Below are 8,435 nucleotides of genomic sequence, written 5' to 3'. Positions count from 1 at the left end.
CGTGACGTGCTCGAAGTTGTTAGTACTTTTATCTCGGTCCGCCTGCAGTAATCATCCGTACATGCATCTAGCTGCTTGCCCTCAGTTGATAAGCATGCATCCAGCTAATCGTCATCCGGTGCCCTGATCACCCAGATATTACTTGTGGCATTGGTTATAGCGGCGGCGGCCGCGGTGCTTCAATGTGATAAAGCCATCTTTCCTGGAGTTTCCAGTCAAGGAAGACGACATGGTGATTTGTGAGTACAGTATGGGCAGAGGGCGGCGCGGGAACGGTGCAGGCGCTCGACGACGAACGGTAGCCACAGCAGCGGATCAGTGGTGGATCAGGTTTTTCTGGATCATGATCTCGTGGTTGTATGCATTGGTTTTCTAGTTCCCATATGGCCGTATTGTTGGCGGTCTGAAGGACCAATTGACGAACCAGCTGAACGAGCAACTTCGGCCAATGGCGTTTGATCGATCTCAAAGTCTCAATTGTGTGCTGATCAGACTGTATTATTCACGTACATGAGAAGATAATCAAATCGTTCCTTCTGAATCATGGTTGGCTCCTTGACACGAGCCACCACACCTCAAAGTGGGGTTGCGCGCCTGCGCCGCTGCTGTCTTAGCAGCTCCAATCGACCATGGCTGTCCGCTGGACCGGTGGGTTCTCAAAAGCAGCGATGGCAACGCCCCCGCGTCCTCGCTTGATGAGATGGCTGATGTGTGCGACCGTACACTACCGCGGTCTCATGGTCGAGATGAAGTGCCCCGTCAGATCGGCCGTCAATCGGCTCCTTCCGCCTCCAGGGGATCCACCTCCTCCCCTTCTCTCTTTCCTGAATCTTGAGCCCATATTTATGGGAGGGTCAAGGGAAAACTCCAAACTGATCGAGAGTCTGCCCTCGTCTTAGCTCTCTGATTTCTATTTGTTTGTTGGGCTAGGTGGACCAGAATAATGGGTCATGGACCAGAATAATGGGCTGCCTAGGTTGAATCTAATATTTGAGGACGCGAGATGAAAGCTGAGTACGGACAAGTCAAGACGGACGGAAATTATAAAATTTAGTACCACCTCGAATATATTTTAAATTCAAACTGAAAGCGTAAAATCACGGGAAGAAGCGTATTGTGACGGTGAACCCGACAAAGTCAATCCGTGCTTTATTATATATATATATAATATATATATATTATATATATATATATTATTATTATTATTACTACTAGTACATATGCCCGTGCGTTGCAACGGGCAAAAAATTTGAGAAAATCTTCTTCATGAAAGAAATTTAAGGAAAGTGAACAAATTTGATGGATATTTAAACAAACCAGAAAGTATTCGTTCATACTTGAATATTTTTTATTAAACCCGGATGCTTTTCGTATAGAACGGCACAAACTAATTATATTTGGATATATTTGAACTAAACCGTACTCTAAACCTAGTCCAAATGACCGCCAACACACGTTCTTCCATTTCTGGCTGGCCATGAGCAGTGAAACTGAAGCTCCGGCTATGTCTTCGTAGTCTCCGCCTCCACAACTTGCAAGCGGCTAATCGGCCGACGATTTAAAACACAAAAAAAAACACCGACGATTTATAATTGCTAGCTTACAAGGCTGGCACGACTGGGCTCCTGAGTTCGAACTTTGAATCCCCTTTTCTTTCTTATTATTTTTCTTTATTGTTCACATGGTATCATTGTTATAAAAGCCGTTGTATCTGCCATTTACACATACTGGTGTGTTTGACGTAGTGGTTAACATGTATGTCTTGTGCATGCGAGGCATATTTATTTTTCTTTTTACTATTTCATTCATCCGCTCGCCTGAGCTGATATGCGGGACCGCATTAAAATTAAATCTGAGGGGGCTGGCTCTAAAAAATGTGGGACCATATTAAAAATAAATCTGAGGGGGTTGGTTGTAAAAAATGCCCCCACACTTACATGCGGGCCACCTCCATGCGGGCGTGCCATGTGGTCAGGGCAGTACGCCCGGATACGGTAAAAGGCACCGTATTTGCACGGCCGGACAAGTTCGAGCATCACATTCATGTATTTTACAACTTTAGGCACCAAAGTGACCGCGCAGGACAAGTTTAGGCACCCACGGTGTATTTAACTCATTAAGAAACGGTATTTTCCAAGTTACTTATGTTCACATTTAGCACACGCTTTATATCAATTTTATTTTGCAAAAAAGCACACCCTTTAATAGGCACTTCTTTTTAGACTCATATTGAGAAGCACATGCATTCACAACCTTGGGATCAGGCTTGGGGTTATAAGAGAACAGACATTATATGACAGTTCAGTAAAACTAAAATGGTGCTCTCGGCCAATAGCTGCATGCATATAAATCAGTTTGAAGTGTAAAAAAAATCAGATGGGTTTGCCTTTTAAATAACTCATACAGGTATGCATGCCATGAATGTTTTTATAAATAAGCTTATTTTGTCTACAACAAATACTACTTGAAACTTTAATGAGGTAAAATAATGGCAGAACAAAACGAACTCCTTAACTAATATATCTACCAAAAGTAGCCAAGGAAATCCTAAGTCCTAAATAGGCTCACTTTAAGATTGTGCTGAACCACTCCTATTCCATGAATAAGCACTTGGTAAGAGATAATTGTTTAATTATGGCATAAGAAACTCGGGACTCATCGAGTCAAAGCAAGAAATAACCTTGATCAGATTTGAACCATTGCTTGATAGTATGACGAGAGCAAGTAGCCACAAAGCACCATGTGCACGCGATTAAAGCATTTCTCGGATCGGCTCCTTCAGCACAAAGCACCACGTACTGACCGGCGATGGGTGTGACCTGCTGTGGCGGAACTTCTCCTCAGCAGTTCATATAGGCGAATTTTTGTGGACTGATTCTGCAGAATTTTTATCTGCTTTGCCCAGTTAAATAGTGCAGATACTCCACTCCAACTACTATCAAGATAACAGTCATGGTCAAAAGAGAACTGCGGTCTTGCACTCCAATATGGTGGTATGGGCAGATTCTGAATTCTAGTGTCGTTGGCAACCAAACTCACCTACAGTCACATGGCACATCGATTTGTCGGATATCCTTAACCAACTAATCCACCCGAAACACCAAAAGCAAAATATCAAACTGTAAAACCCTCTGCCTCACCTGCATGTATTTCTTGACGGCCAAAGATCATCTCTGGCATGCAGGCGCCCACCTCCTGGTGGATCTCGACGGGTGTGCTGTCTCCGTTGTTATTCGATGTTGCAATGGAGGGCTAAGCACCGTTGATGTGGATCTCAATCTCGTCGGTTTGGGGACAGTGTGCTGCTGCTGGAAGTCCGAGAGCTCGGCGGCCGCGGCCGTCGCCTCCGTGGAGTCTTCTGCGACCCATCGCACCACAGTTTCCCCTTCTCCTCCTTCCCCTCTCAGCCCACGGCGGGTTTGCTTGTGCCGGCTCTGGCTGCGGCGATGCTGCTAGCTTTGTGGCGGAACGGCGATGCGAAAGGCGGCCGGGGTGGGTGCACGGGCGGGCATAGCCAATGGTGGCGAATCCATCTCGAGCTACCACACGCAGGGAAGAAATCGCTCGAAGGAGCCTCAGGCGCCAAGAGGGCTACGGTGTTGTAGCCGAGAGATTGCGCCAGCCGTTGCGGCATCAGGTAGGTTCCGTGGGAGTATGGGGCAAGGTTCTTCACTCTCGCGAGGAGGGGTAAGGAGCCGATTTTTTTCACCGTATATAGGCCCCGTTTCGTGACCGAGGAAGATGATGACCCAGGACGTGAGAGATGAGGATTGGCGTGCATTGAGGTTTCCTTTCTTTTCGTGAGTTCGGTTCCGATTTCTTTCCGAAAAGCGGGCAAATTAACAGAAGTAAGGCGAGAGTCGGCCATGTTTTTTTTGGCTGCAAACGGGGTATGTGGGCCTGAGCGCGGGCATCGTTTGATGCACACGACGTGGTCCCCGAATTAGTACCACCTCGCATATATGTTTTAAATTCATACTGAAAACGTAAATTCACAGAAAGAAAGCGTATTGTGACGGTGAACCCAACAAAGTCGATCTGTGCTTTATTATTAAAAATAAATAAAAAATAATAATAATATATATATATATATATAGCACAAATGCCCGTGCGTTGCAACGGCTACAAAATAAATAAACTTATTCTTAGAAATTTTAAATAAAAACTCAAACAACTTTGAAAGTAGCAAAAATATTATTTGAAGTGTTGAAAAGTGCATTTTCTATGCCATGTTGAAGGACCAATCTCATAATTCACAAAGAAATATTTTCTAATAATTAGTTCATAGTAAAACACATGAAAATCTGTCAATTTTGAACATAAAACAAAAAGGCAGTGTGGGTACAAAGTTGAATGTTGAGCAGCACCATAATATTCTGAAGTTGTTGATGTAACATTATGTATCCGGATTTCGCTGAGGAAGACTATCACTATGGCAGCCATCATATTCCTTTGTTTATATAGGAGGCAAGGATAAGAGCAGTAGTATGATGGGAGAGGGGAAAGAAAAGGCTTCCATGAAAACGTAATATAATTCAGATTCACCAAAAAGCAACATAATATCACTACATCAGATCATAGTTTGTGACAACACAATCTTTACTTTCTTGGTGCATCTGATCTGCATTCTATAGATCTCAATTACAATTCATGGATAAGAGCAAATTAACTTTCCCGCAAAAAAGAGAGAGCAAATTAACCTAACGGTTTTGTGACATATCTGGCCATCAACACAGGTTCCATGATCCACAACTTATGTCTGGAGATGTGCATTAGTTATTTCAGTTATGCACTACTCTTCCCTGGCTGCAATACTATAATTCTTTTGTTTTCACAAAATTATTGTTCATTTTATATTTGACATCAAATTACTGTTCAGTTGCTTTCAGGGAAGTAGGGTCATCCATTCCAACTAGCAGGTAAGTTTTTAGGCGAAATTTGGCTCCATGGCCCATGTGTAAGCAAGGGCGGTGATGCCTTTTACTACACAAGGGGTTCAGAGGAGGTATGTCTATTTTTGTCGAGAAAAAACTGTGAAGAAATATCACTCTGTTAGTTTGATATATCAACCGCTTCATTCACTTTGACCTCTTGAATACATATTCTTGAAGTTTGTCTTGTGAAGTTGTGATTGACCGGAACATGGGGAATGCTAAGGATTTTTTCAGTGGTAATAGTGAACATATTTTTATATCTATTGGCAATGACAAACATGATGAACATCTTTCCGAGGTACCAAACATGACGAACATTGTTCTAAAGTATGGTTTTGATTAATTATTTATTTTTTGGGCATTCTTCTTTTTCTCTTTAACAGAAGGTGGCTTCTGTACATCTGTTTTTGGAAGGTGCTTCCGACAATAGGGAGTTGGCGGTGAAAAGACAAGAGCAACATCTTGGAGAGGAAGCTTCGACGCGGAGGGAAGGGACACGTTGTGAGGAAGCATGGTTTGGTGAGGTCGACCTCTCTCCTCTCCAACGCTAGCAGCATCGTTGCCCTTGCGCTCCCCCTATGCCATCACGCCCATTCTTGTTGTGCACAGCATCACAGGTATACAAATGTCGCCACGATCATCCCGTTGAAAACTCCTTCGCAGGCTATTTTTTTTTCGTTGCAACGCACGGGCACATGTGCTATGTTTATTAAAAATAAATATAAAAATGATGCACAATGGCACATAAAGCAGGTTATGCCCATTTTTCTGCCCGGTGCAATGCACCGGGTGTAGCCCCAACTTTCTCAAAGTCATGTGGTCATATGACTTTGTATACTCGTATACGTCAAATGAAGGAAATTATATAGTAAAATTTTACAATGACTTCTTAATGCCCCTAACGTAGAAAGATATAAAAAAAGGAAGGATAACAAACCTTCAACTTGTAGTCTACCTAAAGAAAACATTTCAGGTCTTCTTAGGACCAACTTATCTTTTAAGGTGTTATCCATATGTATAAAGGCATTTGAGATCACGCGACCAGGGTAATAGAAAAAGATGTTCTTATCCCTATAGTGTCGTATTGTTCTACCCACGAGTCGTTCATCCCAACAAGTACGTGAACGCCTACGAAGACCACACCATGATAAGGATGAAGTAACGAGATGATTCTTGCTCCGAGCCTCACCGCATTTGCCATTCAAACATCGTCAGCAACAAAAAAATCTCTACTATTAAGGAAAGTATGTATGTCATTGTTCGTTTCCATCGCTAGCACCTCCCCATAAATTAGGGCTAAAAAACTGGCTCGTCCCGTCACCACGGGTGTAGATTTTGGGTGAGGTAATAACACCAGCGGTGCCTAAACTTATCATCAATGTTCACTTTGGTGCTTAAACTTGAAAAATACACCGAACCGGTTCTACAACTTGGCGATATGATTCAAATACGGTTCAAATCACGTCCAAATACGTATGTATTGTTGACTAGATATACCAGCATGGCACAGGGCCCACTTGCATTGCCGAGACAGGCTGGCATGGAAAGAGTGCGTCTAAATGACCATCGGGTCCCACCTGTCAGTGCACAACATATACTTTAAATTTGAGTATTTACGTATTTTAATGACCATCGACAGGCTGATATGATAATGTAATTTTATAGAATATTTACGTATTTTAAATTTGAGTTTTATTCGAAAATATATCTTTTGAAAAACACATATACTTTATTAAAACACGTGAACACTTTTTACAACTGGAAACACATTTCCGAAAATAATAATCATTTCATATACTATCTGAATATTTTGTAATTTCTACAATAAGAAAAACAACTAACATGTGGAAAATGGGTGCACTAACTGCAGTCCGTTTAACTCCACGATTGTGTCGGATATATAAAACCTATATAAAATGTTACAGTGCGTTGTAGACAGCAAACGTACATGGGGCAATTGGTTGGCGCGTGTCATCTACAGCACGAAGGTCGCCGGTTCAAAACTCAGGCCTGCAACTTTTCTGTTTATTTTAGTTGTGCACTGACAGGTGGGACCCGACGGTCATTGAGACGCACACTCTTCATGTCAGCCTTTTCCGACACTGCAAGTGGGCCCTGCGCCACGCTGCCATATCTAGTCAGCAATATATACATATCTAGACATGATTTGAACCGTATTTCAACCATACTGCCAAGTTATAGAACCAGTTCGGCGTATTTTTCAAGTTCAGGCACCAAAGTGAACATCGATGGCAAGTTTAGGCATCACTAGTAACAGAATAATATTCTGTTACAATAATATTCTGTTACTCTCGAGCCCGTTCCTGTTTTCCGAACCAGTATAGGTATTACTAGCACAAATGCCCGTGCGTTGCAACGGGAGAAAACACTGGTTCTTACGACTCAAAATTGGCCAGGTCGAACACAGTCTAGCTGCGTGCTAGTGCTCCAAATCTTCTACTGGAAACTTTCATTTCCACTGGCGTTGATGCTCGCACAACCACAGTTGTCTGACTTCATCGCTAGGGCTGCTTTGTTATGGGCAAATGGTTAGACATGTACTTGTTTTAACTACAAAATTTAAGTAAAAGAAGCACAATCCACAATAGCACATTCTCTAGAAAAAACTAATTATGCATAAGAGCACAAGCTTGCTGCCCAATAACGCAATCTCCAAGAAAAATAGCCATTTCTTTTAGGGCTATATACACAGAAAATAGCGAGGTAAAAATTCTTCACAGAGAATGCACATTGGTACTTTTGGATTTTTGGATAAAGAAATGCTTATGATGGCACAACCGATATATGCACATAAGATGATTCTAGGCAGCTAATTGTCTATTTTTAATGAACTAAGAGGGCCTGATGTACTATTTTCTAATTAAGAACTTTTAGGCAAAATAAGTAAAGGAACGCTTTGGATGGATGAGAAAATTAATTGGAGAAGCAGATGATTAGAAGTTGTATCTAGGCCATTGTTGTACGTACGTGTTTAGGCGGTATGCAGCATCAACTTGTATCTGAGCAGCCCGGCGTCTTGTCCTTGCCGTGTCCGCCTGCACAACTTCGTGTCTTCGCCGCTGTGTCCGAGCAGCCCAACGTCTCGTCCTTGCCGTGTCCGGCTACAACTCCAGCGTGCAGTACCGACCATGCTTCCTTTCTCTCGTTTTCCTGTGCTTCCTTTCTCTTTCTCAACTCATTGTTTGTTTCATGGGACGGCTGGTTGATGTTACAAAGAACTTCAAAACGTATATAAACTGATGAGAATCGATTTAACAGGGCGAGGTGGGACTATTGTGAAAATAATAAGCAAGCAACAAACTATTTTTTGCGGCCTTTGTAAGTCGAGGCGTGGCTGCCGGCCATAAGGCCCAGCAGCGTAGCGAGCTGGCAAGTCTCCGGTGATAGTTGGGCTACGGTGCGATTTTGGGGAATAGATGGGCTAACGCCCAGGTGGGAACGACCAGCCTATGCGAACCATAGATGGGCTGAGGCGCGGGC

This window comes from Aegilops tauschii, chromosome 7 (genome assembly GCF_002575655.3).
Source record: "Aegilops tauschii subsp. strangulata cultivar AL8/78 chromosome 7, Aet v6.0, whole genome shotgun sequence".
Classification (NCBI taxonomy): Eukaryota; Viridiplantae; Streptophyta; class Magnoliopsida; order Poales; family Poaceae; genus Aegilops; species Aegilops tauschii.
The sequence above is the reverse complement of the archived record's forward strand: the minus strand, read 5'-3'. Positions refer to the sequence as shown.